Source organism: Pararge aegeria, chromosome 11 (assembly GCF_905163445.1).
Source record: "Pararge aegeria chromosome 11, ilParAegt1.1, whole genome shotgun sequence".
NCBI lineage: Eukaryota > Metazoa > Arthropoda > Insecta > Lepidoptera > Nymphalidae > Pararge > Pararge aegeria.
Genome location: NC_053190.1, coordinates 15,451,100 through 15,469,360, shown reverse-complemented (window position 1 = coordinate 15,469,360; position 18,261 = coordinate 15,451,100). Strand labels below are relative to the sequence as shown.

Sequence of the window (18,261 nt, the reverse complement as noted above, 5' to 3'; positions counted from 1 at the left end):
ATAGGGATAGGGAAGAATTTATTACAAGTTAGCCTGCCATCTCAGGTGGTCAGTCAATGTAAATTAAGATGGTACTCGGTATAATGGCAGATATATTTACCATACCCTAATCGGTTTCTACGTCTATGTTGGTAGGGTGGAAACTAGCCCAGGCCGAAGCCTCTGACAAAACCAGACCAGAGAAAATTCGGAATGATAAAAATATAAAACTTTTATTTTAAATTATCTTACTATAAATACTAGCGTACGTACTCCTCTACGTCTTATTAGGTACTTTCTCTGCATGCCACTTTTGATACGTAAAGTTGTTCCATACAATACTTACATCATTTTCATACTAAGCCCCACATAGGGCTTGTTGATAGCAAGAATAAGCTACACGGAGTAACAGTTTTTTTTCTAAATCTAACCGGGAGTTCAGAGGATTAGCGCGTTTTTACACATTTCATTTTATCCATATTTGACGGAGATGGAGTTGGAAGTGGAGATGGAGCTATAATAAATTATTAAATATGTGTTCTTCCATTTCAATCGTCTGTCTTAATACCAATGAAGTTTCAAAAAGTTATGAATTTGGCTATGAATTAAAATTGTACTCAAATTCAAATTCAAAAATATTTTATTCGTGTAGACCTTATTACAGGCACTTAGGAAGCGTTCATACATTTTACATGTTACAATAATGTTAGTGATGGTGATAACTGCATTCGTTAACTTAAAACTAAAGGAGGGTTCCAAAAGCGCCCTGGTCTAAGAAGAGCCCACAACAAACTTAGCCAGGTTTTTTTTGTTATTACAATCTCACAGTCTAGTTAATGTTGAGCTATGAAGTTAGAGTTAGAGTTACCGGTAGTACGATAAGCTCGTTAAAGCCACTAACCAAACAAAAATCCTTCTCAGCTTTATTACTAGGATATTTTGAATATTTTCAAACTTAAAATACAATTTATAACCCACTTAAAGGTTGCCAACGTACGAAAAGAGATTCAAATATAGAAATTCAAAAAAAGAAAAAAAAAAGAAGATAAAATTATTTTTCAACAAACAAGTCACCTTATTAACAATTGCAGCAAAGCCATTCTATTTTATTCCATTAAAACGACAAACTTTTTCTGAAATCGAAGACATGAAAATTATTTCTGTCCAAAGTTTTCACCCACAAAGCAATCTATTCAACTTCGTCGATTCCCCGGAGTTTACTTTTAAATATCGATTGTCACACTCCCGCCACAGTTGCACGGCGTGGGACGCGATTTGCTGTCAAACTAACAGATCGTTTATTTAACTTTACGCAAATCCGACGGAATTGAACTTTTAGAATACATTTTGAAAGGCCATACCTTTTTTTGCGCGTGGAAAACACATTTTTTTAACATCGAATCGCGAAGCAGCGTAAAATTCTACCCCGAAAGGCAGGAGTTAGGCGACATTTTTTTTTGTATTAAAAATTGTAGAAAATTTAGTGGCGCATGCATTTTTAGAAATTAACCGTAACAGTGATGATTAAGTTGTCAGTCCTAAATCGTCGTTCTTATTAATAACCCAATACAGGTAATCTCTCAGAATGAGAAGAGCTATGATCGCAGTCAAACTATTACTATACTACCGGACGTTACTGTAAATCTTACATTTATAACTGACTCCTCTCCTCTCTATTGTAGGTAGGTAGTAGTACTAAAACGGTACAATTTTATTATACATGTTGTATTTGAATAAGATCCGTAGAAGAACCAGAGTTACCGACATAGCTCAGCGAGTTGCAAAGCTGAAGTGCAAATGGGCGGGGCACATAGCTCGGAGAACTGATGGACGTTGGGGTTCCAAGGTGTCGGAATGGCGACCCCGCACAGGTAAACGCAGTGTTGGTCGTCCCCCAACGAGGTGGACAGACGACATCAAACGAGTCGCTGGGAGCCGCTGGAAACAAGCGGCCCAGGACCGTGGATTTTGGAACTCTCTACAAAAGACCTATGTCCAGCAGTGGACTTCAATCGGTTGAACTGATGATGATGATGATGATGATTTGAACACTATTGTTTTAAGTTTAAATGTTTGGATGACCTTAATTTTACTAGAACATTATATTTTCAACGTCCATGCAAATTAATGAGAATCAGCTGCTATTGAATTTCAAAATGCAGTTATTCAAAGGGCGGGATGAAAAAAAAACCTTCAAAACCCAGGTGACCTGACCGCTTGCTTGCTCTTATTAAAAAAAAAAAAGCAAATGGGAGTTCTTAACTTGGTCTATGAATAAAAATGACTGTATTGTTTTGATACAAGCTCCTCCAAAATTCACCTTGTGTTCCAGGATTTAAAGTCGTCAACTTAATTACTAATCTCTACAGGTTAAATGTAGGTTGCGGTTTTCTGTAAATCCATATTTTGTTTAAAACACAAGAATCTCCATACAAATTCGTACTTTAGTACAAATACGCAATAAAATAGGTACCTTCGTTCTATAATCCTGTAAAGTCAATAAACTCACGCCGGTTGGGAAAACTTTCCCCGTATTTCTTTTTAAACTCCAACAAACGTGGGAAACTTTCTCTGTTCTTCTTATGATATTAGCGAGGGCTTAACGCAAATACTATTTGAATAAAGCCTTAGAAACGTACATCTGCGAACTAGGAAACCCTTTTCTCTTTTTTTCAGTCTGGCAGTCATTGATATAAATAAAAATTCTATTCAGAAAATCGAGATAAAATGTACAAAACTACTACAGAGTAAAAATATATGTAACTGCATATTCTTTAAGTACGGAATAGATATTTTTTATCATTAAAATTTTTATAGAACCGTAAATAATTTTGAATTTAAGATTTTATGTAATTTTTTTATATTTATTCAACATGTTCATTCTAATTCCTATGCTTGTACATTTTATTTGGAAATAATAAATCAAATCAATAATATACGTTTCTTAATGTCTTCAAATAAGAGTACGAATCTAGCTGAATATCTTTGTATTTTTATATCTACGCAGTAAGGAAAGAAATTTACCGAAATCTTTCGGGGAATATTTGATTCAGTTTTTAAGCCGCTTACGTTAAGCCAGATGTGGTTGAGTTTTTTCGTCCACTGGAAGTACATACATACTATCTGGAATATAACTGTTTTTACAATGTTGGTAAATCCAAAATAATGTTTAGAGGATTTTCTTAATTAAACCTAGAAATTGCATATAAAGTTACTATCATTGACTAAATATCTAGCTAAAACTAATGGCTACTGCAAATGAGCTATGATCAAACGGAAGATTCGGATCATATATATACGTATCTATAATATAAACACACACAAACACACACACACAGCACACACATATAAAATTCACTTAATCTAGTGTAACATTTGTATAATTAGTGTACTATAACTCTCAGGTGGGCGGTGGTGGTTGTACATGTAGCACAGTTTTTACTATTGCAGTAGTTAAGTAGTCAAGTGTCATTGTAACTGTTCCAAATAAAGATTTATTATTATTTATTTCCCCGCGAAAATCAGGAGAATCCACTCGTTCCTTGTACTCCCCTACGCACGTTTCTTTAAAAACCGTAAGTTGTATAGGTAATTGTTTCTTAACAATAGTATATATTGTGAAGACGACATTTTTTTTTTTGTAATCAGGAGGGGAAAATGCTCATGGACAGCCCTATGGATAGTCTCGGACTTCTACCGACTAAAAAACCCTCCTGCACTACCACAAGCCTACCACTAACGTCGGTGTCCTTTTACCTTCCCTCTCTTTCGTCCCTTCCCTTTACTTTTATTATCTCTTCCATGTATTTTTTTATACATTCCCATTTCTCTGATACCTCTAGCATTGTGAAGGTTAGGTTTTCTGTCTTTATTTCACTTCCCATTTCCTTCTTCACATTCTCCCTTTCTTTTTTAAATCGTGGGCAGTTAAACAGGGTATGTTCTGCATCATCACATGGGTGTTCACAATACATGCAATCACTACTTACTCTATTCTTTATGCGTGCTATATATTACATAAAAACCAAATAACCTGTAAAGCACTGTGTCATCCGAAACGTTATGACATTGCAGAGCATGTTCAAGTTGACATCTGCTGAGGATGGTTCGGTTTCATTAGGTGGTACATTGCCGAAGATCTGTTTGGTGTGTAAATTATGGTAAGTAAATAAGTAAATTACAATATACAGATTATCCAGCTTTCCGCGGAATGTAGCAAATTAAAAAGCAAGTTTAATTTTCGTAATAAATACGCGTTGATTTTAAAAACCATCTTCTTCATAAAATCAGTTAAACGTAAACTCTAGGCAAGAACAGGGCACTGAAAATTAGATACGTCTAAACAAGTCAAACTTTACAAAGCAACTACAAAACAAAAGGACTCCCAAAACTCACTCCTTAAGCCAAACGTTCGCGAAATAACAATTAACGGGTTCAAATAGACTCGCGATAAGAACCCGGCACGCCTTTATTCCCTGGCCCGAAAGCGATAAAACTCATTGTTACGAGTATTATACTCACTTATGTGCGCCAGCTTGCCGTCTGTTCAGCACCTGCAATGAATACGGTTTAATCTTTAATTGTGCCAATCGTGCGGGATATTCTGTTCTCTTACACAAATGTGCTTTATGTAACCGTTATAGCACCTCCGTAGATGCTATAAAGAGAACCAGGACGGAATTACAATTGCAGTCCTTGTTTTTTTTTCTCCTTATGCAATCATTCTCAACCTATTAATGTCCCAAAATTATGATTATTTTTGTCTGGTGGGAGTCTTTGGTCGTGGCTAGTTACCACCCTACCGACAAAGACGTGCCGCTAAACGATTTAGTGTTCCGGTGCAATGTCTCGTCGAAACCAATTAGGGGTATGGTATGGTACCATAATCCCTAATAGGTTGGACCGCCTAGACTGCATCATTACTATCGAAAGGCTCAGGTATGAGATTCACTTAAAACTTAGATACTTAATGATATTGCAATTAAAATTTCCAGGATTTAACGGTTAGATAGATATAAAAAAAATATTGTTTAATATACAACGAAAACAAAATGAAATTCTTAAAAAAAAAAACAATAATTATTTTCAGATGTTAGTTAATCGTGCCAATCGTCGTCGGATATTCTAATGCACAGAAGTACTTAAGTTTAGTTAAATTAAAATGATGATAAAGATTATTTGGATTACGCATTATATAGTGTGTTTAACACAACTATTGATAGTAGGGGAGAGAGGGGCTAGTTGTAACATTTTTTCCTACTGCGTGACTTTAAGAGTAATCTATTCAATTACCTAATAATTATCTGAATAATAGTTTTAAGGTATTGTTTATAAATGTCACAAGAGCTGATACATTTCATTATAAACGGAATGCCTTCTGATGTACCTATGTTACCCGTGTTATCTTTTACAATAAAGTGTCTAACAGGCTTAATATAACGCTATCGCTATAATATAAGAGAAGATAGAACACATGAGGCGAATACCGATAAGTTCACTTAGATCTAAACTGCAGATAGTTATTAGTGTCAAATTGTAATAATAATTAAAACATTAAGAATTAAAACAATAAGAATTGTGCTGTATTTTGGGTTTATTGCTATTGTAAAGCAGTTTTTTTTTATTTATTTGTGCTCAAGTACAGGACGCAATGGGAAACGAGTGTTTTGACATTACGTCACTGTCATCATTATCATTTATGAAAAGGGATTGGTGGACTACACACGCTTTTGAAAACATTATGGAGATATCTCAGACATGCAAGTTTCCGCACGATGTTTTCCTTCACCGTTAAAGCAAGTGTTGATTGTGTACAATGAACATAACTTAGAAAAGTTAGAGGTGCGTAAGTTTAAGTTTAATTTAATTTATTATTTTTAAGACATCAATATTAATTATTTTAATCAGCTTTAATTCATTTTTGTTTTGTTTCCTAATAATTGATTAAGTTAAATTATTCATTGTAACTTAGCTTTAAATATTTATACTTTTAAAGGTTTATATTAACAGGCGTGCTCGGATTCGAACTCAGTCCTCCGAAAGTATAGACGGAGTCGTAACCACTAGGCTATCACCGCTTCACATATTATGTACGAAAAAATAAAGATATTTCTTTTCTTTACAAATTATTAATAGATATTCATGTAATTTGGACATCATGCTAATATTATAAATGCGAGTGTGTGTTGGTTTGTCCATCCTTTGCGCTCTAAATGAGAAATCAATTAACTTGATTCATTGCAAAGAGTTATTCGAAAAAACGGAAAGTAATATTATATGCTACTTTTTTCGTACTTTTTCCACGGGATTTGTAAGGAAATCGTAATAAACGCGGACAAAGAACGCGGGATACAGCAAGTGATGTTATAAATGAAACAAGTTAGTAATTATTTTGCTTATTTGCAAATGTCTAATGAAGCGTTCACGTCACTGCCAAGATGAACCCCTAATCGCGATCAAGGAAAGTGATGACAGATGCTCCGTAAATCAAATAATGAGTGAACCGCGAGGCGTTTCACCCCTGTTAACGAGAAAAGTTCAGCTTTATTCAATGTTTCTATCATTTTCGGGTGTAGTCTGTGAATGGCGGACTTAATTTTGGCAACAGAGAATATTGTTAATTTTACGTACTGGCGTGGAAATACGCGAAGAGGTAAATAATATAGAGACTGAAAATATACTGATGTGTATTAAATTTACCTCGTATTTCGGATTGCTTTAATAAGTGTGTGATTAAGTAATAATGACTTAGACATTTTTCATGACAGTTACATTGAATTTAGACGAAAAGTTATAGATATTTGTTCTACTAATTAACCTGACTTACATTTTAGTTAGTTAAGTTTAAGTTTAATTTTATTTATTATTTTTAAGACATCAATATTAATTATTTTAATCCGATTTAATTCATTTTTGTTTTGTTTCCTAATAATTGATTATGTTAAATTATTCATTGTAACTTAGCTTTAAATATTTATACTTTTAAAGGTTTATAATAACAGACTAATAATTAATTGTAAATAATTTATAGGAATGACTTTTACATTTTCATTCATTCATTAAAATTTAATGAATGAATGAATTGTAATGTGAATGATTGTTCAACTATTTACAGGTGATAACCTGTAAATAGTTGAACATTTACTATGTGACTCATTCAAAAAAAAGAGTAAGTTTTAAAAGTGGCTTTTTAACAGAGTTTTAGGTTTGTCTAATATAGTTACAATAATGGCATTTTATATACATTGCAAACATGTATGTGTTGATATCATCATCATCATCACCATATTAACCCATAACAGGCTTATTACAAGGCCGGGTCTCCTCCCACAATGAGAACGGTTAATTGGCAGTGCGGATTGGCGAAATCCACACGCCTTTGAGAATACTATGGGAAACTCTTCAGGTATGCTGGTCACGTCATGAGGTTTTCCTTCACTGTTAAAGGAAGTGAAATTTAATTGCCTTTAAAATTAGAGGTAGTATCGAATTTGTGTTGATATAAAATCACGTAAATATAGTTAAGTAAATACGTGATTACGTGCTTACACAGCTTCCTTACTTGATAAACACTTTTTGCATGGAGTTATTTTGGCCCAGTTATGTGTGCCAAAATTAATACTTTCTTATTCTACGTTTTATGACTCTAATATAACTAACAGTTATAACAGTGCTAATTATTATAACTAAAAAGTAATAGGGAAAAAAGCTTACTTTACGGTTTACTAAACAGGGAAAGTGCGTGCGGATACCTTCCTGGCCAAGCGAGTTAGTGTCCGAATTTCCCTTGTTTATGTAAAGTTTCAGAAGTGTAGAACTGCTCGCAACCGCTATGTACTCGTATATCGATGCATTTTAAACAATATGCTAAGAAGTGACGGCAACGCGTCGACGCATCCGTAACATACGCCTGGAACCTTGCCAGGACTGGTCATTCATCATTAAACGACCAATAGCGTTTTAGTGGAGCAGAATAAAGCCAAAGATAAGTTTAGGCGTTGTATGCGTCGGTTCCATGTCGTTTGCAATGCAGCTATTATTATGAAATATTAATGTTGAATAAGTTAACCTTTAGCATTTACTATACGCGCTTTGCGTATAGTTTGATTTAGTTGAAACCATTAGTTTTCCTGTAACAAAAAGTACCCATTTCTATCATACATGTTTTCTTATTCTACAAGTGTTATATTATAGGCATTTAACAAACGCAGCAGTTTTTTTATAAATCTATTATGTAATTGTCTCCATCATTGTCTTTAAAACTATAACTTTCATTTAAATCTTAAACAACTTTTAAAAATTTTAATTTCATAAAAAATAAAACCCACGTAATTTATTTAAAAAATCCGCTCCGCTTATGACTGAGCGTGACCATAAATTGGTCTCAGCACAATGATTGCCGCGCGCTAGTGTCAGCGATTCGGCTCTCGTTAGAGCAATCGAGGACTCCAAATTAAACCCCCCCCTCTACCGCTACGTCGTCCACGACGGAATGATTTGTGACATTTGACGTGTTCTAACGATTCCGTCGGATAAGCGGGAATTATTGAAATCCGGGATCAGATTCCGTGTCCACAATTTGTTCAAACGAATTAGACATTTATTTGTTCCCGGTAATAAATTATATTAAGCTACAATCTGTTATAGTCCAGGAGACACCGAAGCATCCTCAGGAGATGTTGACTTTTATGAACAACTGTTAAAACTCAACAGTTGTTCATTGTGTGGAGTATAAAGATTGAAGAAATTATAAATTACACCACACAGATTCTCCCGCTTTTCGCGGAGTATAGCAAATTATATTTCATTATATTTTACAAAGTAACCGCTGCTTCTATACATGTTTTGAACTATTTTAATAATCTAATTGCATGTAGTATGAAAATCTGTAGAAGAACAAGAATTACTGACATACGCTCAACGAGACGTGAAGTTGAAATGGCATTGAAGATGTAAATTTCGTAAGAGGTAACTTTTAAATTTCTTCTATGGAGAAAATTGTCCTGATTTGTGTAAAGAAGACTGCAATCATTACGTCAGAATAAAAATTATTGTGGTGCAGAATAAGATGCATTTTGATGAAATACCAGCGCACGTGATGCTGGAGTGTACGAGCGTGGCAGACCAACGCGTCTAAACACAGGTAGACGCGTTGGTCTCCGGTCATATTCCGGGAGATCCATCGCAACCTGGGTGGCATGCTAGAATTCTGGAACAATGCCCAACAAGCGACGTGAAAGGCCAGGAGCAAAAATAAAAAGAAGAAGATCTATTTTGACTACATATTATGTACATTATTATGAGCTGAAGTTCTTAAAATCTAATTTAACAACACTCAGCACCTTAATAAGATGCACAAGATATTTAATACCAAAGAAGGCTTTTTTCTTTAGAAATGGTTTAAGTTAAGAAAGTATAAAATGTGCAAACTACCCCCTCGTCTTATTAAAAGTCCAGTAGCTAAGTATGAAGTTTCCTTTATCTTTAAAAGTTTTCTAAGTGTTTAATAAAAAACTATTTTACTAGTTCCTTTGTTCAATTTTGGATTTTTAGTTGAACAATATACAGAATAATATGAAGATAATACCTGTTATAATATAACGAATCTTCCTTTTGAAATAGAATAAAACTCTTGCTGTGCTTTAAAAAAGTAAAAGCCAGTATCTATCGACAAGAGGCGTAGGAGTTTAGCCTCATGTGCCTGTAACTACACCGGCAAGAGCTTCCGCCCCAAACACATCAATACTGCTTGGAAGCAGGAATAAACGTAGCAGTAGTTCTCCGGTCGAGCTCTGTCACAAAAAGCTCTAAAACTTCGCTAACGAGTTCTGTATGTAAGGGCAGTGGGCCCCCTCTTATTGGGCTGCTTCCCAGATCTAAAATAGACTATCATAAATTCAAATTCAAATTCAAATTCAAAAATACAAATGCCCTTGAATGAATTTGCAATTTTGTGTAGCCTAGTAAACTGCAAATATAAATTTGTAATAACATGTTTTATTGTTTAGGTTTGAAAATTAAGGCGTAGTAATAATGTATATGCATATACCTACCACAATTTACCTAACCAACGTACGGCGACACTGACGCGTCGCCAGTAATAAACGAGTATTCGCGTGCAACGGTCTTTCATTTACTTCACGTGCACTTTATATATGCACAAAAGCTCTGCCTACCCTAAAATTTTGGTATAACTCATAAATGCGAAGGATTTTTCCATTTTATGGCATCTTCATACCCTGGTCAAAAACCCACTGTGCACACCACTGTCTACATACGGATCTACATTTTAAAATGCAGAATAATTGCAGTTGTTTTATAAACGAGTATGTTTATAAAAGAACTGCAATTAGGTGGACTAATACAAAATTACACTTAAATAAGTAAATAGCTATTTAAGTTAAAAGAGCAACTACTGAGTTTCTTGCCGGCTCTTCTCGGTAGAATCTGCTTTCCGAACCAGTGGTAGAGTCACACAAACATGCATACTTGACGTTTCAAAAGTGCTTATAAAGTAGGCCTACTTGAAATAAATGAATTTGAATTTGAGTTATTTAGTCTCAAGCAAGCAAATAATTTGAATAATCAAATGCGGAATCTATTCTTAGTATCAAGTGCTCATTATTATTCAATGTGCTGTGAACTAAAGCTTGTGATTCACTGGCCTTAATAAAAAATACTTGCAATTTCTATTTGAAAAAATAACAACAAAATGTGTACAGTTTATCAAGCTTGCACGGCGCGTATTGCAATATAATGATGTTATTTTCTATTCTATGAAATTAAGTAACAAAACATAAAAATCACATTTAAAATTTTTAGATAATTTTGCTACATATATTGCGAATATAAAAAACCGCAACTGGTATATCGTGAATCATAAATAGGTATTATAGAAAGGATATAGATACCTTAATAGTAAGGTATTTTTTTACATTTTTATACAAAAAAAAAACATTTTGACGGCCTATATTATCTTTTTTCTGTGTATTATATTAATAACAATATTCATCAGCTGTCTTAGTACCCATAACACAAGCTACGCTTACTTTGGGACTAGATGGCGAAGTGTGTATTGTCGTAATATATTTATTTATTTATTATTTATTTATTTATCATCATCATATCAACCCATTTTCCGCCCACTACATGGCACGAGTCCCCTCTCCCAATGAAAATGGGTTAAGACCGTAGTCCACCACGCTGGCTCAGTGCGGATTGACGGACTCCACATACCTTTGGAGAACAATCATCATATCAACACATTACCGGCCAACAACATGGCACGAGTCTCCTCTCCCAATTACTGTAACCTAATAAGAGAGGGTTAAGACCATAGTCCACCACGCTAGCGGTGGACTATAGCTCAGTGCGGATTGATGGACACCACATACCTTTGTGAATAGAGAACATCATGGAGAACTCTCAGGCAAGCAAGTTTTCTCACAATGTTGTCAGTTATCGTTGAAGCAAGTGATACTTGAATTGCTTAAAATGCACTTTTCTTAGCAAACAGATGCGAGGATTCGAACTCGGCCCCCCGAAACTGTAGCCAAAATCCGTTAAGACTCCGACTTTATGGACTCCGCATACCTTTGTGAACAGAGAACATTATGGAGAACTCTCAGGCAAGCAAGTTTTCTCACGATGTTTTCCGTTATCGTTTGAGCATGAAGTGATATTTGAATTGCTTAAAACGCACATAACTTAGAAAAGTTACAGGTAAGTGCTGGCATTCGAACTAGGCATCTCGAAAGTGAAGTCAATATCCTACCCACTAGGCTATGACCGCTTCAATATCTGTCAGGAGTGGTTGTGACTGTATACTGATCGGGCATAACAACACGCAAAATCAAAAGATGTACGCGGTCTAAATAGCAGAGGAGCGCAAGTAGCTAATATTTAAGCATAGCTAAGACATGCATTACGTACAATATACACAAAACATCAAAACACAAAAAATCTTAAATTAAAGCAGCTTTGACAATAGTGAAACATCCAGGCGTAAATTGCCTTTATAACCACCGTTCGCGTACCACGCTCTAGTGGAGACGGGGCCTAACAGTCGTGCAGTAGTAGAGTTGTAATTACGACTGTTCGCATTGAAACAACCACTCGTCAAAGTAAAGAGAGATTGTTACGGAGGCTTTTGAAGAGATAGCGGTCGAGAATAATGGGTAACCCTTCGCAAACGCGAGTCAACATTCATTGCCGACTGAAAAAAACTTGTATAGTCTATGGAAGTACTCCGTAGACACAGGGCTGGGGGTTCTGTGTGCCCCAAGTCTACTTTACTATTGTGTCTGCGTAGTCGATCAATGGTATTATTGCACTAATAACTTTGACATATAATTTTGAAAACCTCCCTGACGCAGTGGTGAGTGCTGTGGTCTTATAAGTAGGAGGTCTAGGTTTGATCCCCAGCAGAGTCAATATGAGATTTCTGAATTTTTTTTTGAATTTTCTCTGGTCTGATCTAGTGGAAGACTGAGTCCTCTGTGACACTGTTTTTCAACGTTTTCTTAATTACTAAAGGTCGTGTATGGATTCAAGTTCCTTCGTACACTTTTTTAGTACAGCCTTCCATCCTATTCTATCCTCGGCCTTTTTGATAGCATCTGTGATAGGGAGACCTGTGAGCGACTTTACCTGGTCAGACCAGCGACGGGCTGATCGGCCATGTGGTATTTTACCCTCCACCTTACCTATCTATACAAGCTTATCCAGATTACTGGGCAGGCGTGAGGCAATGTGGGCAAAGTAGCTAAGAATATTTTTGTAGCACAATGTGGAGAGCCTGATGTTAATACGTAGCTGTTCCGGGATCGATATGTATGTTCTCTTAGCGGCGGTAGTATACTTCTTCAACGATCGCTCGAACTGTCCATGCCTCAGAACCATAGAGAAAGATTCTCTGTGATACAACTACTGTAAAAAAGAACTACGTTGCAATCTTACACCGGCATGGCAAAGTCCATGCTGAGTGCCGTCAAGCGATTTAACAATCTATCTATGTGTATACGAAGCCCGGCAGATGTATCAAATCACAGAAGTGGGTCTGTCCATTCCCAATTAGTATTCCATTCCCAAATTGTATCTACAGAATATTGGATAGATATTGGATACAAGCAGTCGTTACTTTGCGGATATCCGCAAATAATATATTATGAAAATTAAGCTTAATTTTCTATACTCCGCAAACAGCAGGAGAATCTGTATGGTGTCATTTATAATTTCTTCAATCCTTACAATCCACACCAAAAAGATCTTCGGCAATGTACCCTCTACGGACGTTTCGCTCCGAAACCGGAGCATCTTTAAGAGATGTTGACTTTACAATGAATAATTGTTAAGAACACGAATTGTTAAGAAGAAGAATTGGAACGAGGATTAAAGAAATTATAAATTACACCAAACAGATTCTCCTGCTGTTCGCGGAGTATAGCAAATGAAGCTTAATTTTCATAATGTATCTAAAGAACGAATTACGAAATCAATAATTATAAGCATATAAAATATTACACCCCTCTTCTTCCCGCGGGTGTCGTACGAGGCGACTAACGGAATGTAACGGAGAGCGGACAGCAGCGTCCTCTGTTCTACTACTACTATTTACTGCTTATGGGCAACCCTGCAATTGAATTCAAATTCAAATTCAAAATTTCTTTATTCATGTATGCCCATCACAGGCACTTATGAAGCGTTCACACATATATGTTTACATAATTGTAAGGGGACGGTGATAACTTCGTTCGCCAACTTAAACCTAAATCTACGAGGGTTCCAAACGCGCCCTGGTCTAAGAAGAGCCCGCAACAAACTTACACGGGTAATTTTGTTTTGTTTCTCCATCTCACAGTAAATTAATATTAAGCTATGAAGTTAGAGCAATTAACACCCAAGCTTTTTATCAAAGTCAAAGTCAAAGTCAAAAATATCTTTATTCAAGTAGGCCCATAGGTGGCACTTTTGATGCGTACATAAGAATTACACGGTAGTGAGATGATGGCGATAACCACATTCGTAAACTTAAAACTAAAGCTACGAAGGTTCCAAACGCGTACCCTTTATTTGCACACCACAAGAATAACACAAGAAAAAAAGGAAACATGAAAATAGAAGTAGAATAGAAAAGGCGGCCTTATCGCTTAGTAGCGATCTCTGCCAGGCAACCTTAGAATTAGAAAAAGAGGAGAACTAACTGCAGGTGGTACAAAATATAAAATAAATACATACGAATAACTTAATACTAATACAGAAATTAATATACACAAATGCATCTAACATATAATAAATATTAAAAAATCTATTAATAAACCATACCTATACCATATAATAAATACTTAGATAAAAGTAAATAAATGCTATTAAATATTGACAGCTTGCGTTCAGTTGGACAATAATATATTGTGCAACAAGTGCGACAACGTCGCACTAGTCGCACATACTATTTTGAATTACAAATGCGGCGATATATGTGGGCACAAACCGGGGTCCAGGGGCGTCAACCTCAATTCAGTTTTAATATGTCGATTGTGTTTTTTTTGTTATAATTTTTTTTTATTTTAGCAATTTTATCTAAATTTGCGTGTACCAAGAATAATTTACGTGCGACAAGTAAACTTGTCGCACTCAAATAACAGTTTTATTTATGAAAAATCTCACGCGTAATTTTAAAATGGGCAAACGGTTCTTTTTTAACCGCAACAGCGAGCGTCAAGATACTACTTTCCCCGCATGAGTAATACAAATAATAACACTTTACGGCTTTTTAAATATCGCCAGTGAATTTGACTGCCGTATGTTCATAGGAAGTGTATATCACAATTCGATGGCTTTTACGGTAAATGAATTTTTATAAAATCATCAATGTGTAATAATGTCATCTGAAGATTTGCGATCAGATCAAACATTAACTTCGAGCGTTAGTGAACTTGTTTTTTTAGAGAGTAAACCTAACTTTGCAAAGAAGGTCGTCAAACTTTAAGTCTTCAGCGCACACAAAATTTCATTAAAATATGCACGTAATAACAGTATCCTCTTAATATTCCAAATTAAACTGCAAAGTTAGAAACGCCAAGCTGTCTCTTTTCGGAGGGGATGCTGCAAAAGATAAGAGGATTAAAAGTGCGATGAGGGAAGCGTGCATGCGCTGTGCACAGCAAAGAATGTACGCATATGCATATTTTATGTCCATCAAAGCTGGTTGTAACAGCTCCATAAAGGATTCAGAGTGAGAAAATTAAAAATCTTTTCCAGTTTGAATTTTTAAAACTTAACTTACCAACGCAGTATCCGTCTAATTAATAAATTCATATGAGCGAATAAGTACAATAAAAGTTTCTGCATGTACCTACTGTCCAAATACAGCTTTATGGTAAATGCATTTGTAGATATAATATAAGAGAAACTAAATATACAAAATTATTCAAAAGGAAAAAAACAATCTAATTCTATATTATGTATTTTAAATACTTACAAAGAGAGGACAATATTAAAGCACTAAACAAACAAAATCTAACAAACCAAGTATTTTTAGTACATTATATTTGAAATTGCAAATAACCTATCCGTCTGTTGGTTGTAGCTAATCAACAAAACTAAAAAATTTGAACACTTACGGGACCGAAAAAGACGAGCAATTTAGCGTTCCGGTACGATTCCTTAGAAACAGATCAGGAGTTTGGTTCTATTATAACTGTCATAAAACATACCCCAAAGAGGTCAGCCCGTTAACCTCTTTGACTGCATCATCACTTACCACCAAGTGAGACTGCGGTCAAGGGCTTGCAACTTGTATTGGAATAAAAAAAATGCGTCAGGAGTTTAGATACATCTTTGGGAATGATAACCGAGCGGCATAATTTAATTTAGTATCTAAATATGATATGATAAGACTCTTAGCTAACGGGGTAAAACCGCGAGGAATAACTAGTTAGATATAATTACGAAGAAGCAATTCCACATTCAGCGTAACAGCGAATGCGCTGTAATAATAACTTCCACAATGTGTAGTTGCTAAGCCAACAGAACTGCGGACTCCGACCGAGTTCCGGACACACTGGGAAGTTATGTTTTCTGCGAGTCTACAATTATAATATAATTGGCACCTTCCAACTAATCCATAGTATTATTTCTACGTAGGTACAATAATATAAGATCATGATATCCTATTATTCTATCTAAAGGATTGCAATTTGTTGAAGTTATACTTCTTTTGGCGCGTTAGGGAAAATAATGAGAGTAAATTATTACGATGCGCGCGCATCGCAATAATTTTTTGCGCACACCGTCACAAAAAACCGACACCCTTAAGTTAACTATAAGGTATGACAGTTTACACTTTGAATTGTCAAAGTTTGCGGATTCAATTGTACAAAAATCTCAAATTTTAATGTTGAGTGGAAGTTGGAACTTAGTTGTCCGATAACGAGTAACATTAGTGTTCCAAATAAAATTTTGTTTAATACGTCCATTTCTTTAATTATGTGGAAATATTTTTTTGTGATATTTAAATAAACCTTATTTAACTAGATAGTGCGTTATAATAAACTTTCAAGGTATGAAATATTTTTCTGCAAACGTAGAATAAGGCAAAAGTTAAAATTTTTGAAAAGATTTTTATTTTACTACGCCGAAGTATAACTTCTAATGCGTGTACATAATACACACACGTTTTTCTTTTTTTACTGACAACCCTAACTGCCCTAACCCTTTCAGTCTGGTGGGAGGCTTTGGCCGTGGCAAGTTACCACCCAAAGACGTGCCGCTAAGCAATTTAGTGTTCCGTTGCAATGAGATGTAGTAACCGATAAGGGGGTATGACTACCATACTCTCCCTAACAGGTAAGCCCGCTACCAACCTAGACTGCATCGTAACTTACTATCAGGTGAGATTGCAGTCAAAGGCTAAACTATAGTGGAATAAAAAAAATAACATTAATACGTAATAAAAAAAATGTTGCGAACACATACAAGCCATCAAATAAATACATGGGCAGCTGTCTGATTTGTTTTTTTTTTTTAATATGAATGCGAAAGTTTGTCTGTTTACTTTACGCCCTAACTAACCAACCAACAACTTGATTTTTGGCATAGTGTTAGTTGACAGAACTGAAAGTAACATAGGCTACTTTTTATTCCAAGGAATCCAACGATTCCAACCACAATTGATTGAACGGATGCATTTACACGTTTTAATTATTATTTTAAAAATAAAGAGAGAACAATATTAATGCACTAAACAAACAAAATCTGACTAGCCAAGTATTTTTAGTAGCTTATATTTGAAGTTGGGCAGTTTGTCTTTCCATTGACTTATACTTTACCATAAAATACTTGTATGAACTGTTTAATCGAAGAGTGGCGACCAAGATTAGTTCTACAAAATCGATGAGTGAAAAGTGAAACAGGATAGCGCGGTGTTCGGATGGGAACTCTGAAAGAGATTTGGCCCAACTACTCTCAGTTATTCAATGTACCGTTTTCAAGCTTGTGCAAAAAGAACATCAAAAAGTCATAAATTTTTCGTCTATCTGATATTAATTAATAAATATACTACGACAATACACACATCGCCATCTAGCCCCAAAGTAAGCGTAGCTTGTGTTATGGGTACTAAGATAACTGATGAATTTTTTTTTGTGAATATACATAAATACTTAGATATTGATTTTAATTTAAAAGTGTTGAGTTGTCGGTGGTCTTCTTGAGCTTATATGTCATCGTTTTCATTGAAGTTTAGTAATCAACGGCGAGTCCTCACCAATCGGGACTTGAACAAAATGAAGCATAAAATATGTGCGGTTAATCGTTTTTTTTTCTGGTGGAAATAAAAAAAATATTGAATGACCGACAGAAAAGCCCATGAAAGCTTTGTCGGGATAAAAAGTAATTATCCTATGTTCCAGTAACTTAAAATTGGCAAGACTGGCTATTCACCACTCCATTGTAATCAACTCTATGGTGAAATAATTGAAATAAACGTACCCTTCACAAAAATATTCAATCACCAAAGTAGGAATAACACTGATACTAAAAAAACAAGAGTCACGGAACTCCTCACAGAAATTAATTCGAAATCACCACTAAAAATTTCAGTCACATCAAATAAAATAAATTGAAATCAAAAAAGACTACATAAATATATAAAAACACACAACACAAAGATAAAACGAAAATTTTAGTCACATTTCCTTGCCATTTATTTAACAACTAATCGTAGGTTATTGACAGACGTGTCAATACATCAGAAAGATTATTGAAACATCACTAAAAAGTTTT

At 35.0% G+C, this 18,261-nt stretch overlaps 1 long non-coding RNA gene across 1 annotated transcript in view; it reads right to left on the bottom strand.

Annotated features, from left to right (window-relative positions):
* The window catches only part of LOC120627619, a 49,084-nt gene extending 31,028 nt beyond the window's left edge, over positions 1–18,056 (bottom strand). Inside the window, exons 1-2 of the long non-coding RNA XR_005658935.1 lie at positions 17,968–18,056; positions 4,501–4,532 (exon numbers count right to left, since the gene is read on the bottom strand). This is a non-coding gene — a long non-coding RNA (uncharacterized LOC120627619). The remainder of the gene's footprint in view (positions 1–4,500; positions 4,533–17,967) is intronic.
* Positions 18,057–18,261: the final 205 nt, after the last annotated feature.